Here is a 17,579-nt window from a genome sequence, read left to right as displayed (position 1 = left end):
CATACATTGTTGGTGGAAATGTAAACTAGTACAGCTACTATGGAGAAGAGTATGGAGGTTCCTCAAAAAATTACCAGTAGAACGACCAGGTGATCCAGCAATTCCACTACTGGGTGTTTATCCAAAGGAAAGGAAATCAGTATATTGAAGAGATAGCTACACTCCATGTTTACTGCAGCACTATTCAAAATTGCCAAGATGTAGAATCAACCTAAGTGTCCAACAACAGATGAATGGATAAGGAAAATACAGAATCCCGTCATTCACAGCAACATGAATGGAACTGAAGGACAATTACGTTAAGTGAAATCAGCCAGGAACAGAAAGTTAAACACCACATTTTCTCACTCATATGTAGAAAAGCTTTAAAAAAAAAAAAAAAAGATCTCCTAGAAATAATAAGTAGAACAGAGGTTACTGGAGACTGGAAAGGGCATGGGGAAGAAAAGGATAAGGAGAGACTCCTTAAGGCTACAAAATTACAGCTAGATAGGAGGATAAGTTCTAGTGTTCTATAGCACCTTAAGATGACTATAATTCGCAATCATATGTATTTTCAAATATCTAGAAGATATGAAATGTCCCAACAAGAAGAAATAATAAATGTTTGAGATGATGGAATGCTAATTGCCCTGATCTGATCACTATACATTGTATGTACTGAAACATCACATACACCCCATAAATATATACAATTATTATGTGTAAATTTAAATAAATAAAAGAATATTCACCACTTAATTTCCTTTTTTTACTTTTTTGTCTTTTTGTATCTTTGTTGTTTTTTTTTTTTTTTGGTTTTGTTTAGTTTTGTTTGAGATGGAGTCTCCTCTATCGCCCAGGCTGGAGTGCAGCGGCATGATCTTGGCTCACTGCAGAACTCCACCTCCCAGGTTCAAGTAGTTCTCCTGCCTCAGCCTCCTGAGTAGCTGGGGTTATAAGCGTGCACCACCATGCCCGGCTAATTTTTATATTTTTACTAGAGATGGGGTTTCACCAGGTTGGTCAGGCTGGTCTCAAACTCCTGACCTCAACTGATCCACCCACCTCGGCCTCCCAAAGTGCTGGGATTATAGGCGTGAGCCACTGAGCCCAGCCCATTTTTTAACATTTAGTGACAGGGTCTCGCTCTGTCACCCAGTGCAGTGGCATAATCATAGCACACTGCAGCCTCAAACTCAAGGGATCCTCCCACCTCAGCCTCCCAAGTGGCTATGACTACAGGCATGTGCTACCATGCCTGGCTATTGTCATGTCATTTCTTTTGTCCCTTTTACAACCAGTAAGACATAACTTAGAGATAACTTTTACATGATACATATGTATTATATAAGACATAAGTTGACAGCCAGGTGCAGTGGCTCACACCTGTAATCCCAGCACTTTGGGAGGCTGAGGCAGGATTCCTGGAGCCCAGGAGTTTGATACCAGCCTGGGCAACATGGAAAAATCCTGTCTCTACAAAGAAAAATACAAAAAATACTAGCCAGGAGTGGCACACGTTTATAGCCCCAGCTACTCAGGAGGCCGAGGTGGGAGGATCACTTGAGCCTAGGAGGTAGAGGCTGAAGTAACCATGATCATGCCACTATACTCCAGCCTGGGTGACAGAATGAGACCCTGTCTCAAAAAAAAAAAAAAAACAGAAGAAGAAGAAGACATAAGCTGACAAACAGCAATATCACTTGTTCAGGCACCAGCCTCCCTGTGGCTCTTCCCTAAAAAATGCAATGCAGGCCAGGTGTGGTGGCTCACACCTGTAATCCCAGCACTTTGGGAGACTGAGGCAGGCAGATCACTTGAGGTCAGGGATTCGAGACCAGCTTGGCCAACATGGTGAAACCTTGTCTCTACTAAAAATACAAAAATTAGCTGGGCATGGTGGCACAGGCCTGTAGTCCCAGCTACTCAGGAGGCTGAGGTAGAAGAATTGCTTGAACCTGGGAGGCAGAGGTTTCAGTGAGCTGGAATCGAGCCACTGCACTCCAGCCTGGGTGACAGAGCGAGACTCTGTCTTAAAAACAAACAAACAAAAAAAAATGCAATGCTTCATAATAATTGCAAGGCCTTTATGTTCTTTCCTGCATATTTCTGCATATCCAAATCCAATACACACTCCTCAGCTTATTTCAACCCCATGCAGCCTCCCAGATCCCAGAATCTGGGAGTAACAAATTTTCTCCTTTTCAGAATTCCCATTTTCCTCTTATGGCACTTCATATTCTACTTAATGTAAGGGCTTATCTCCAGTAGATGGTAAGCACCTTGTAACCAGGGTTCTTGTCATTTCCACTTTAAGTTACCCACAGAACTTGGCATAGCACTTAGCATGTAACAAAAGCTCCAAAAATATTTATCAAATGAATAAATCAATAGCTATTTCCAGCTGCTCTTTCCACCCTGCCTTGTTTCAACATCAGTGGACATGCGGATCATGCTGGACATGCTGCTAGAGATCAAAGCCTCAATGGGACCTTTTGAATTATAGGCTGCGGGGGAGGGGAAGGCTCACTGACAACTTGGTAGAAACTATGCCACATATTTTACTTAAAAAGATACTGTTGGGGCCGGGCATGGTGGCTCAAGCCTGTAATCCCAGCACTTTGGGAGGCCAAGGCGGGCAGATCATGAGGTCAGGAGATCGAGACCATCCTGGCTAACATGGTGAAATCCTGTCTCTACTAAAAATACAAAAAAATTAGCCAGGCGTGGTGGCACGTGCCTGTAGTCTCAGCACTTGGGAGGCTGAGGCTGGAGAATTGCTTGAACCCAGGAGGCGGAGGTTGCAGTGTGCTGAAATTGTGCCAGTGCACTCTAGCCTGGGTGACAGAGCAAGACTCTGTCTCAAAAAAAAAAAAAGATACTGTTGGGCAGGCACAGCGACTCCCGCCTGTAATCCCAGCACTTTGGGAGGCCAAGGCAGGCGGATAACCTGAGGTCAGGAGTTCTGGGCCAGCCTGGCCAACATAGTGAAACCCCATCACTACTAAAAATACAAAAAATTAGTCGGGCATGGTGGCAGCCACCTGTAATCCCAGCTACTCGGGAGGCTGAGGCAGGAGAATCTCTTGAACCCTGGAAGTGGAAGTTGCAGTGAGCCGAGATCGCGCCATTGCACTCCAGCTTGGGCAACAAGAGCGAAATTCATTCTCAAAAAAAAAAAAAAAGATACTGTTAAGCCGCAGGTCCAAACTTTGATTCATAATCTGTCTAACAACAGTCCTAATTGAAATTTTTAGTGTAAAAATTCCAACCACCAGTTTCTCTTGGAACCTGGTTATCCCAGCATATCAATCCGTACATAAGAAATTGATGCAGGCTGGGCTGGGCGTGGTGGCTCATGCCTATAATCCCAGCACTTTGGGAGACTGAGGCGGGCAGATCACGAACTCAGGAGTTCGAGACCAGCCTGACCAACATAGTGAAACCCCGTCTCTACTAAAAGTACAAAACTTAGCCCGGCATGGTGGCACGTGCCTGTAATCCAAGCTACTTGGGAGGCTGAGACGGGAGACTCGCTTGAACCCAGGAGGCGGACGTTGCGGTGAGCCAAGATCGCATCATTGCACTACAGCCTGGGGGACAGAGTGAGACTCCACTTCAAAAAAAAAAAAAAAGAAAGAAATTGGCTCAAGCTAACCAGACTGACTGGGTTGCCTGTGTTGAAACTCAAGATAGTATTTTAAAACATTAAATTTTGAGCTTCACATCCAATTTATAAGTAGTTTTCTAAGGAATTCCGTTTCCAGAAAACAATCATATTGGAATCCCGAGAGAAAACTTTAATTTCAAAAAAAAGACAACCTTTAAAGACAATCAGATCCACAAAACTGGCAGCTGCAGCAGTTTTCAAAATGTCTAAACTCCTTCAACAGGAAGCCAGCCAAAGTTCTGTCCATTCAGGCATAGAGCAAACTTACCCTTTTAATTCCTTTCTTATTGTGTGGAATACTGTAATATTGCTGTATTGTGAATGCTCTCTAGGCCTGATACTGGGTCAAAGGTGTATTTGGTTTCTAGGGTTTTAGGAAAAATGAGTTTAAGCTTCTGATACCCCAGCATATTTGGATTTGTAGCTGAATCCTTTCTAGCTGTATTAAATAACTAACAAAACAAGGCCATTTTTTCTTTAAAAAAAAAAGTTGATACTGCGGTATGTAGGGGTAAAATGGCATGGTATCTGAGATTTGCTTTAAAATACTTCAGCAAAGGGGGAAAAGGAGATGACAGATGAAGAAAATAACAAAATCTAGATAGTAATTTCATTTGTGTGGTGAGTAGATGGGAGTTCATTGTACTACTTCTCCAACGTTTGTGTATGTTTGGATTTTTCTTTTTGAGTGTTACTTTATTGCAATAACAATTTTAAATTAAAAACAGAAATCTGGACAAACAGTGCCTAGAGTCCTGAATCATTCTTGAGAACTGCAGGGTGTATTCCATCTTACTGTATCTTAGTTTAACTCTAGACCCACGTCCTTAAAGCTTGCATGTTGGCTCTCAGCTTTGCTGTTTCCTTTAAAAAAAAAAAAAAAGTGTTCGCCAGGTGTTGTGGCTCACGCCTGTAATCCCGGCCCTTTGGGAGACTGAGGCAGGCGGATCACCTGAGGTCAGGGGTTCGAAATCAGCCTGCCCTACATGGTGAAACCCCGTCTCTATTAAAAACACAAAAATTAGCCAGGCGTGGTGACGTGCACCTCTAATCCCAGCTTACTCAGGAGGCTGAGGCAGGAGAATCACTTGAACCTAGGAGGTGGAGGCTGCAGTGAGCTGAGAACACTCCACTGCACTCCAGCCTGGGTGACAGAGCAAGATTCCGTCTCAGGGAAGAAAAAAAAGCTGTCTTTTTTATCAAGGCATGATGGCACGTGCCTATAGTCCCAGTTACTAGGGAGGCTGAGGTGCAAGGATCTCTTGACCCAGAACAGAGGCTACAGTGAGCTATGATTGTGCCACTGCACTCTAGCCTGGGTGACAGAGCAAGATTCTATATCTAAAAATAATAATAATAATATATTTTTAAAATGTTTTTTCAGAAAGTCCAACTCAACCGAGATGTGCCTGTGGTCCAGGGCACTAAAACACAGCCAGAAATTTCAGGATGGTTCATGACTTCATATCTCATCTCTAAGTTTCTGGGGACACAGTATCTTCTTGGTAGGGGTAGCTTGCTTTCTATTTGTGGTGGATATGTGTTGCTTTTGCTGTCCAGGATTTACACTGCTTCCCGCGATTTAAAAAATCCCTAGATTTTCATTTGGGGATTCACCCTAGCCCCATTCTCAGTCCATGATGAGGCCGATTCTACCTTTGGATTTGGGGGTGGAGTTTAAGATCAAGAGTAAGTCAGAGCATCCCATTCCCCTAGCCACTGACTTTTTCATAGATGGGCACCTGACCTAAGTCAGGCCAATCAGAATTAAGGGAGGTTCAGGTCTTAGACTTAAACCTATGTTTGTGCTGCCAGGAAGTGAACTCTCTTTCTCATGTGATTTGGTATTGGGTTAATGTGTTCTTGTAGGGCTTGAAGCCATCATGGATGGCCTGACAATTAATTAAATACAGCAGAAAGTAGCAATATAGTCAATGGATGTGAAAAGACGATAGGTTCTAAAGGCATCATGTGAGCTCTGACCAGCTGCCCTTGAAGACTGTTCCTGTCCTTTCTGTTATGTGAGCCAACAAATTACCTTAGCGCTGGCTAATCCATAGTTTAATCGCTCCCTCTTATAATTAAGCCACACTGTATAGTCAGATAGCTTGATAATATAGCACTTTCTAAGGTTTGCATGCCAAAACAAGGTGCAAAAACTTAAAGCATAATTCTTACTTATCAAAATACATGAATGAGTTCTGGAACTGTGGTGTCATGGTCATTAAATTCTGTGATTAATTCAACCAATATTGCATGCCTATTTTGTGACTGTGCTAAGTGCTGATTCTAGCAAGATAAGGGCAGCTCAGCAACGGAAAATAAATGCAGTCCCTAAATGTTTTAATTTGCTCAACTGACATATCTAGTTATTTTTGAAATTTTTATAATGAAACTTTTTTTTTTTTTTTTGAGAAGGAGTCTCGCTCTGTCGCCCGGGCTGGAGTGCAGTGGTGCAATCTCGGCTCACTGCAAGCTCTGCCTCCCAGGTTCACGCCATTCTCCTGCCTCAGCCTCCCGAGTAGCTGGGACTAAAGGCGCCCGCCACCATGCCTGGCTAATTTATTGTATTTTTAGTAGAGGCGGGGTTTCACCGTGTTAGCCAGGATGGTCTCGATCTCCTGACCTCGTGATCCACCTGCCTTGGCCTCTAAAAGTGCTGGGATTACAGGCCTGAGCCGCCGTGTCCAGCCTATAATGAAACATTTTAAGAGCATTTCAGTAACGTGACTGTTACTAGTCAGACTCCCTCCTAGATATTTGGGGGTCCAGGTGACATACTCAGGCTAGGTTTTTAAGAACAGGGGTAGGAATTTGAGTAAGAAACTCTATGGCTACTAAGTCTAGAAACTATGAAGATCCCAAAGATAGCTTCTGGAAAGAAAGCTGAGAACAAGCAACACAATCCCACCAAAGCAATAATATGAGGGGACTGTACATAGGGTAAGAGAGAAATAAATGGGAGTCAATGGAAAAATTGGGAGCAACTGGTTGGAAGAGAAGATGGAAGAAGACGGAGAACCTCTGACCCCCTGGTTATCACCTCTTCAATCAATACTTGGGAAAGGGCTATGGAGGTGCTAAGCTGTTTCAGATAATAGTAGAAAAATATTGGAGCCGGGCGCGGTGGCTCAAGGCTGTAATCCCAGCACTTTGGGAGGCCGAGGCAGGCGGATCACGAGGTCAGGAGATCGAGACCATCCTGGCTAACACAGTGAAACCCCCGTCTCTACTAAAAATACAAAAAATTAGCTGGGCGTGTTGGCGGGCGCCTGTAGTCCCAGCTACTCGGAGAGGCTGAGGCAGGAGAATGGCGTGAACTCGGGAGGCGGAGCTTGCAGTGAGCCGAGATCGCGCCACTGCACTCCAGCCTGGGGGACAGAGCAAGACTCCGTCTCAAAAAAAAAAAGAAAAAGAAAAATATTGGAGAGCCATTTTTAAATTTTTACTACTTTAGTGAAAAAATATACTCATCTAAATGAAAATCAAAGGTCATAGGAAGAGGAAGAGAATCCACAGATTTCCTTTTTTTTCTTTTCTTTTTTTTTTTTTTTGGAAACAAGAGTTTCACTCTGGTTGCCCAGGCTAGAGTGCAATGGTGCAATCTTGGCTCACGGCAACCTCCACCTCCCAGGTTCAAGCGATTCTCCTGCCTCAGCCTCCCATGTAGCTGGGATTATAGGCATGCGCCACCATGCCTGGCTAATTTTGTATTTTTGGTAGAGACGGGGTTTCTCCATGTTGGTCAGGCTGGTCTCAAATTCCCGACCTCAGGTGATCTGCTCGCTTCAGCCTCCCAAAGTGCTGGAATTACAGGCGTGAGCCACCGTATCGGCTTCAGATTTTACTGTTACATACTTCTGCTTCTTTAGATGGAAATGACAAATTAGCCACACCATTCCAACGTGCTTCCAAAATGCCTTTCAGTACTGCAGAAGCTAGAACGCTAAATTCATATTTTCCCTATACTCCCCTGCAGCAAGAGTTCTAGAATTAGGACCCACCAATAAGATGCAATCATGTGAGATCTGAAAGGTGGAAGATATATGACAGCAATCACCCTGCTGCCCTCTCTGTATGGTTAGGGAGGAGAGATGCTGGGTTTTTCTGCAGCAGAGTTCCAGTGTCCTGTCACCAGCTTTGTGAGGCTACTGTGGTGAGTTCTTATATTCTACAGTTCCATGGCAGCCTCCTGATTCCTCACCTGCATGATCAAGTAGCAGCTAAAATGTCAGGCCAGTTTATCAGTATTATTCTGGGAGTCACTCCTGCAAGCTCAACCTTGAGCTCACTACTCCAATTTTATGAGGACCTAATTCTCTATATTTAAATCTCTTTCTTCATAGATCTAGAATGATTTCTGTTTCCTCAAACTAAATGCTGAAGCATTCTACTTTCTAAAGCATTATAGATATGTGATGATAAACAAGTCAAACCAAAGATGCATCTCATTTACAGGGAGGTGTCAGTTGGACACAAAAAAATATTACTTGGAAAAAGCATTGGGGTATATGCAAGTGAGCAAAGTGGCATAGCATACAAATCTCTGAAGCAGCCAATAGTAAGACTGTGTTACTGTCCTCAGGTAGACAGGTTTCTATGGGGCAAACTTCCATAATGCCAAGCCATTTGTTTAGCAGTGTTAGCCAAGTTAATGAGGTCACTAGTACTCACTTGTTGTCATTTCCCCATTGTAGGCACTTAGGCCCAATGTGAAACATTAATGAATTGAATAGGTCACCAAATACAGTGGTCTGGTCAAGATGTAGCTGTTTGTAAAAGGTTATGAATCAGATTAAAATCCTTATTTATCACAGAACAAGGGAGGCAATGCTCTTCCCTTAGCCACAGATCCCTCCACACTTTTCAGAGAAGAACTATTATAGAACTGTTATAATAATTACAATATTATTAGAAAGCATTACCAATTAGAATATGCAGATCACTACCTGTTTCTCTCATAAAAAGCACAGCAAGGAATAAAAAACCATAAAATGCTACGCTGGGAAAAGGATGGGCTTGAAGGCAAATACAAAAGTTGAACTTAGCATTCTCTAATGGCCCTGGAAGAAAGGTGATTCAGCTAATATTGGTATTTGTTAGGATTTAATTAAAAACCTCTATCACTTTTCAGTGCTACAAGTATGAGGCAAGGGCTTTTTCTTCCCCCAGTGGAGTCAGGCTGCGAGCTCCAGCTCTATCCTGTGTTTAGCACTAATTTAGGGTCATATACCCCCAAAAGACCTGGGAGTCCAGTTCCCATGGAACTGCTCATGGAGCTCCCAAAGTGACTCCAGCAAATTCCCAATGCAGGATCTACCTGCAAGCTGCAGTAGCCTTTGAAAAACTGAAAGAGAAACTTGAGGAGCAGAGGGTTACTAGGATTATTCATTGTTTGTGAATAGTATTTTTTTTCTTTTTTCTTTTTTAAGATAGTGGTCTCCTCTGTCATCCAGGCTGGAGTGCAGTGGCATAATCATAACTCACTCACTGCAGCCTTGATGTCCTGGGCTTAAGTGATTCTGCAGCCTCAGTCTCCCAAGTAGCTGGGACCACAGGGGCACACCACCATGCCTGGCTAATATTTAAATTTTTTGTAGAGATGGGATCTCACTATGTTTCCCAGGGTTGAATAATTTTTTTTTTTTTTTTTTTGAGACAGAGTCTCGCTCTATCGCCTAGGCTGGAATGCAGTGGCGTGATCTCGGCTCACTGCAAACTCCGCCTCCCGGGTTCACGCCATTCTCCTGCCACAGCTTCCCAAGTAGCTGGGACTACAGGCACCTGCCACCACGCCTGAATATTTTTTTTTTTTTTTTTTTGTATTTTTAGTAGAGATGGGGTTTCACTGCGTTAGCCAGGATGGTCTCGATCTCCTGACCTCGTGATTCGCCCACCTCGGCCTCCCTAAGTGCTGGGATTACAAGCGTGAGCCACCGCGCCCGGCCAGGGTTGAATAATTTTTAAATGCATTTTACACTTGGAGAAGATTGTACTAAAATCATCCATTTGCATTTTCAGTGAATGACATATAAACATTTTAGTCATTATATATAAGCTAAAAGTATAAAAAGATTGTTTATATCTTTTTTTTAGTATATCTACTTTTCATTTGTGAGAACCCTAGAGGAAAAAGTGTTATGAAAAAAACACCCCCCAAAATCTCTACTTTAATGAATAAAAGCTAATGAAGTAGGCTGCATTCCTATTATTTAGTTCCTCTAAATGTCTATTCCCTTATTAATAACTCTGCTTTATTAAAATAACTGTCTCGGCTGGGCATGGTGGCTGACACCTGTAATCCCAGCACTTTGGGAGGCTGAGGTGAGCAGATTACCTGAGGTCGGGAGCCCAAGAGCAGCCTGGCTAACATGGTGAAACCCCATCGCCACTAAAAACACAAAAATTAGCCAGGCATGGTGGCGGGCGCCTGTAATTCCAGCTACTCGGGAGGCTGAGGCAGGAGAATTGCTTGAACCCGGGAGGTGGAGGTTGCAGTGAGCCAAGATTGCACCACTGCACTCTAGCCTGGGCAACAGACCAAGACTCCATCTAAAAAAACAAACAAACAACAACAAAAAAATATATATATATATCTCTTTTGGGAGCATATGACCCTAAATTAGTGCTAAATATATATCTAAATGTGTGTGTATATATATACACGTATACGTATATACGTATATATATACACGTTTATATGTATACGTATATGTATAAATATATATACACACACATATATATATGTGTGTGTATATATATGTCTTTTGGGGGTATATGACCCTAAATTAGTGCTAAACATATATCTAAATATATATATATCTAAATATATATATATATATATACATATCTAAATATATATACATATATATGTATATCTGTTTGTGTGCTTCTGCTACTAAACTATCCTCATTAATCCAGTTGGAAAGATGGGAGAAAGTTTAAATGTAAGCACACCTTAGGGTTAAAGAGCTAACAAAACAAAGCAAAGGTATATTTTATCATAAAATGCCACATGTGACTTTAAGCACTTTAGAGTATATCATTCCACTGACATAAAATTAATTATTGATATGTATGTGTAGGTGTACAAAATGTATTTACAGGCCGAGCATGGTGGCTCACACCTGTAATCCCAGCATTTTGGGAGGCCAAGGCAGGTGGATCACTTGAGGTCAGAAGATCGAGACTAGCCTGACCAACATGGTGAAACCCCTTCTCTACTAAAAATATGAAAATTAGCCAGGCATGGTGGTGCACGCCTGTAATCCCAGCTACTCTGGAGGCTGAGGCACAAGAATCACTTGAACTTGGGAGGTGGAGGTTGCAGTGAGCCAAGATTGCAGAGTAAGACTCTTTCTCAAAAAAGAAAAAAGGAAGGAAGGAAGGAAGGAAGGAAGGAAGGAAGGAAGGAAGGAAGGAAAGAAAGAAGAAAGAAAGAAAGAAAGAAAGAAAGAAAGAAAGAAAGAAAGAAAGAAAGAAAGAAAGAAATATATATATTTACATATACTGGCCAGGTGCAGTGGCTCACACCTGTAATCCCAGCACTTTGGGAGGCAGAGGTGGGCAGATCACAAGGTCAGGAGTTCGAGACCAGCCTAACCAACATGGTGAAACCCCATCTCTACTAAAAATACAAAAATTATCTGGGTGTGGTGGTATGTGCCTGTAATCCCAGCTACTCAGGAGGCTGAGGCAGGAGAATCGCTTGAACCTGGGAGGCAGAGGTTGCAGTGAGCCGAGATTGCGCCACTGCACTCCAGCCTGGGCGACAGACCGAGACTCCATCTCAAATAAATATATATATATATTTACATATAGTACATATTTGAAAACATGGTTAAATTAGAAAATTTTAAATAATACTTTAAAACTTATTAATTGTTCTTTTATAAATGTTAACTTTACAAAGCAAGAAGCAAATAAAATATTAACCACTCACAACTCTGTTTATTTCAAAATATATACTAAAAGAGCATGGCGTTTGCATCACTGTTTATCACCTATGTGTCTATCAGACTTTGCAAGTGATTCTGCAGTTGTTGCACAATGGGAGTTTCTAGGCCTGTAAGATATCTGATTCCTGTGCTCTGCAACAGATCTATCTCCCGCACCCAGCAGAGCTCAGGGTCATTCTTAGGTCATAGTGGTTAAAGACGGCTGTCAATTCACTGCTGGGGCTAGGTTTCAAGTCTCCTTTATCTCTGTTATATTGATGATTCCCAGTGGTAGCTTAAGAAATTAACTATACTATCAGTACGCATCTTAATGTTTTGTTCTGTAGCACCAAAGTGACTGTGTTAAAAGCTCAGTATGCTGTATGTGAAAGTCGGCTACGCTTTAAAAACTAAGAACTGGAACAAATATATTTGAATAAATAGTTATGGTTCTATGCTGTGCTACATATTTTTAAAAGGGAGGTTATAATAAAAGGTTGAAACTAGCTGATCCTGCCTCTTCTCAGTGCAAAGGTAATTATTATTCAGTCAAAAAATATGCAGTGAAAATAAGTAATTGCATAAGAAGACATTATAATCCTGAGCGTACACACCTGGTGTTTTGATTTTTATGAATACCCTTTTGGATCCCCATGCCTGTGCAACTTAATGTTCATCACAATTCTCCATGGCAAAGGAAAAAGACAAGCCTTAATTGTAAATATGTGCGTGCTTTATTGCCAATGCAATGGCATGAACACATTTAACAGGATTGTCATTCCATTTAATTACTCTGATTTTGACAGGGACCTATTACAGATAAAATTGATAGCACGAGTAATAAGGACCATAAAAAAAAATCACTGCTTTCTGGCCAGGCACAGTGGCTCACGCCTATGATCCCAGCACTTTGGGAGGCCAAGGTGGGTGGATCACCTGAGGTCAGGAGTTTGAAACCAGCCTGGCCAACATGGTGAAACCCCATCTCTACAAAAAATACAAAAATTAGCCAGGTGTGGTGGTGCTTGCCTGTAATCCCAGCTATTTGGGAGGCTGAGGCAGGAGAATCACTTGAACTCAGGAGGTGGAAGTTGCAGTGAGCCAAGATCACACCACTGCACTCCAGACTAGGCGACAGAGTAAGACTCTGTCTCGAAAAAAAAAGAAAAAGAAAAAGAAAAAAAAAAATCACTGCTTTCTCTTCAAAGGGTGAGTATTAAGGTCTTCTTCCATATTCTCTATGGCTACACACATTAGGTGAAGAAAAAAATAAAGCATAGTAATAGGATAGCCATCCTCAAATTGCTTCCTTCCAAGTTGAGTTATGTTTATGATATGACAGTGATGCATGGTCATTTTTTTAGATTAACTGGGTTAGATCTGTGACATCTAAAGAAAAGCAACAAATGAATAAGTAGGCAAGTGGAAAAAATTAGAGAAAAGCACTCTCCCAGATTAATTATTTATGTGTTAATTATATGTACTATTTCTCAGTTTTTTCTCAGTGATATTTAAAGATATTCATTACACTTTTGCCTGAGACAGGTAATAAAAGTTCAGGAGCTGAACACTAAGCTTAAGATATGTACAGATGAACAGGAGGGATGAGAGGACTATGGTAACAGTCAGTCATTGCCAGAAATTTGAAATTGGCATTAAGAGGAAGTCAGCAGCTCTATTCAAGTGACAAAGTAGTGGTGTGGTTCTTGGCATCCTGGCATGTATAGCCAAATGGAAAGGTGCCAGGTATTGGCTGGAATAGCATAAACTACTGATTTTCTCTTCCACAAATTAAGGGAAGGAAGAGTTTTAGCAGCACAGCATCAATGTTTTATGTAGTCACATTAAACTGTCTGCTACTTGAGTTCATTTTCCACATTCTAGTTTATGACTCACTTTTCAAAAAGCTAGTGTCTTCTTAAATTGTCTCCATAAGCCTCACACCCCTGCTCATGAAGAAAAAAATCTAAATTTCTAAATACACCTATAAATCTATTACCCAAATAGGTGATGAATCAAAGCATCTCCTTTTTGGTCTTTCTTTTTTTTTTTTTGAGACAGAGTCTTGCTCTGTTGCCCAGTCTGGAGTGCAGTGGTGCAATCTCAGCTCAATGCAACCTCCGCCTCCCGGATTCAAGTGATTCTCCTGTCTCAGCCTCCCGAGTAGCTGGAACTACAGGCATGTGCCATCATGCCCAGATAATTTTTTGCGTTTTTAGTAGAGACAGGGTTTCACTGTGTTAGCCAGGATGGTCTCAACCTCCTGACATCGTGGTCCGCCCACCTCAGCCTCCCAAAGTGCTAGGATTACAGGCATGAGCCACCACACCCAGTCTCCTTTTTGGTCTTTTAAACTTGAAACTGTCATTCAAATAAGCTCATACCTATTGATCAAATTGATATCTTCAATAAAAATATTTTTCCAAGCTACTTTTGTCTTTCAATTAAGAAATGGTTTTATGCTATGCCAATAGGATGAGATATTTAGAGGATTAAATCAATAGGCTATAAATTATATGCAAAAAAAAATCAGGTCACTACCCTGACACAACAGATTTATTATTAAAGTAGGTAACTCCATAGCAATTCACATTAGTTTTTATAAAGTAAGAGACAGGGAGAGATCAATGATAACTTTGGCTTACTGCTGCTTTTAATGGTTCATTTATAATAGTTACTTATCTCCTATTACTTTAGCTTGCTATAATAATGCCAAGCCAAGAAAAAAGATAATCACCATTATGGGAATATATATTTAATTCAAGTCTGATTGACTGTTCTTTAATCTGATTCATGTATTTGTAGAGTGGCCAGAAGTACTCTAAAAGCATAGTGATTCTTAGGTACACATAAAAACCCCATTATACAGTCTATATCAGGTGTAGAGTAAAAAACATCTGGCAGTTTTGGCTTTATTTTCATAGGCATATTATTATTAGATAAACAACCACATTACAGGGCACATCCAAAACCCACCAGCTCAAACCCAACTGCTACTACTACTATCAACATCAAGGATAACAGCCAAATCTTAAATGGACCTTTTAGCCTCACTATGTTTCCTGGAGACTACTATCTTTGCAAATAAAAAGCAGATTTTTGCTCTACACATGCACATGGATCCACATTCCATTCCTGGATTCTCTACAATCACCTTGCCATTCTTGATGATTAATTACCCTGATTGCAGTGGAGATTTGATACAGGCTTCCAAAGGCCATCTCAAATGAAGGAAGAATAAGCTCACTGATTTCATTTAAGAAGGTTGAACAAGGGCAGTCCTCACCAACCAATCCCCCATATCTTTTTTTTCCAGGGAAACTGCTATTAAATAAATATTAAAGGAGAGGATTAGGGTTATAGAATTAGGGAGGGAAGGCTCCCCAGTACTATCACTATGGTGGAATGGCAATTAAGGACTCAGGTCTTCTTGGCAATGTAAGGAGGCTCTACCACTGTTCATCCTTACTGGTTGCCTTGTTAAGTCTCTGCCCAGAAACATAAGGAAACTGACTGATCACTCCTGATTCTCTACATCTCTGAATGACACTATTGGTGGTGTACATGCAATCTCACTCCAAAAGCAGTGGTTACAGTACACTCTCCAAAAAGCTAAAATTAATAAGACTGGCAATAACCAAGTGTTGGCAAGGATGTGGAGTAAATGGAACTCTCATACATTGATGGTGAGAGTATTAAATTGATACAACTGGCTGGGTACAGTGGCTCATGCCTGTAATCCCAGCACTTTGGGAGGCCAAGGCAGATGGATCACCTGAGGTCAGGAGTTCAAGACCAGCCTGACTAATATGGTGAAACCCCGTCTCTACTAAAAAAAATACAAAAATTGGCTGGGCGTGGTGGGGGGCGCCTATAGTCCCAGCTACTCAGGAGGCTGAGACAGGAGAATTGCTTGAACCTGGGAGGCGGAGCTTGCAGTGAGCTGAGATCATGCCACCGCACTCTAGCCTGGGTGACAGAGCAAGACTCCATTTCCAAAAAAAAAAAATAAATAAGTAAATAAACAAATTGGTACAACCACTTTAGAAAACTGTTTGGCAGCCTCTATGAAAGCTAAACACATACCTAGCCTATGATCTAACAATTCCACTCTTAGGAACATAGCCAAGAGATATAGATTCATATTCTCACCAAAAGACATTAAGAAGAGTGTTCATAAAAGACTTACTCAAAGCCAGATGTGGTGGCATGTGTCTGCAGTCTCAGCTACTCAGGAGGCTGAAGTGGAATGATTACTTGAGCCCAGGAGATCAAGGCCAACCTGGGCAACATAGTGAGACTCCATGTCTAAAAAGAAAAAGATTTACTCAAAATAGCCAAAAATTCGAAACAACCAAAATGTCACCACAGTAGAAGAGATAAATGAAACATGGTATATTCATACAATGGAGTATTTATTACACAGTGATTTTTTTAAAGGACAAACTATTATTACTAGCTATAACATGAATAAATCCTACAGATATTACATTAAGAAAATAGACACACAGTATCTACTATATGAATCCATTTATATGAAATACAAAAATAGGAAAACTAATCCAGCAGTAAAAGTCAGAATAGTGGGGGTGAGGTGTGAGGGATGGGAACTGACTGGAAAAGGACACAAAAGAATCTTCTGGGATGCTAGAAAAGTTCTATATCTTGATCTAAGTAATCAAGATACACATCAGATACACATCACATCAAGTATGATCGAGAGACACATCAAATACAGGTATGTGATGAATCTTAAAAGCGTTATAGAAAAAAGACACAAAAGTCTATATGTAGTATGATTTCATTTTGGAAAGGACAAAACTGTAGGGATAGAGGGTAGGTCAGTGGTTACCAGAAAATTTGGGTAAAAGGAGGGAACTAACTGCAAAGGGTTACAAGCAAACTTTTGGGGATGATAGAAACAGTCCATATTTTGACTGTGGTTGTGGTTATCTGACTCTACACAGTTATCAACACTCATCAAATTATACATTTAAAAGGATGAATCTTATAGCTCAATTATAATTCATTGCCTACTTTGAAAATATTCAACAATCTAAACACTTAAGATTAGTATACTTTGGCTGGGTGCAGTGGCTCACGCCTGTAATCCCAGCACTTTGGGAAGCAGAGGCAGGCGGATCACCTGAGGTTGGGAGTTCGAGACCAGCCTGACCAACATGGAGAAATCCCATCTCTACTAAAAATACAAAAATTAGCCGGGCGTGGTGGCACATGCCTGTAATCCCAGCTACTCGGGAGGCTGAAGCAGGAGAATCACTTGAACCCGGGAGGTGGCTGTTGCAGTGAGCCAAGATGGCACCACTGCACTCCAGCCTGGGCAACATGAGTAAAATTCTGTCTCAAAAAAAAAGATTAGGCCGGGCGCGGTGGCTCACGCTTGTAATCCCAGCACTTTGGGAGGCCGAGGCGGGCGGATCACGAGGTCAGGAGATCGAGACCACGGTGAAACCCCGTCTCTACTAAAAATACAAAAAAATCAGCCGGGCGTGGTGGCGGGTGCCTGTAGTCTCAGCTACTCGGAGAGGCTGAGGCAGGAGAATGGTGTGAACCCGGGAGGCGGAGCTTGCAGTGAGCCGAGATCGCGCCACTGCACTCCAGCCTGGGTGACAGAGCGAGACTCCGTCTCAAAAAAAAAAAAAAAAAAAAGATTAGTGTACTGTATGTACTTCCTATACTGTGTGTATATTATACTTCAATTTTTAAAAGTTTGAAAAGTAAAGAAAAAAAACGAGGTTAAGTGGGTTGTAAGGCATGCATTCCAGTCCAGAGTTTGCTACTGGTGTGTTATGTGAAATGCTTTAATTGTTGCTACTGAATAAAAATACAGAAAGTGTTAGGCCTGGAATGGGCCCTGAAACTCACATAATCTCACCTTGATCTACAGAGGAGTAATGATCTCTGCAATATCACACAGCTAGTCAGTTGTGGAGGCAGAAATGAAAACCTAGGACATCTGACTCTCAGAC

This window comes from Symphalangus syndactylus, chromosome 9, assembly GCF_028878055.3.
Source record: "Symphalangus syndactylus isolate Jambi chromosome 9, NHGRI_mSymSyn1-v2.1_pri, whole genome shotgun sequence".
Taxonomy (NCBI): domain Eukaryota; kingdom Metazoa; phylum Chordata; class Mammalia; order Primates; family Hylobatidae; genus Symphalangus; species Symphalangus syndactylus.
The sequence above is the reverse complement of the archived record's forward strand: the minus strand, read 5'-3'. Positions refer to the sequence as shown.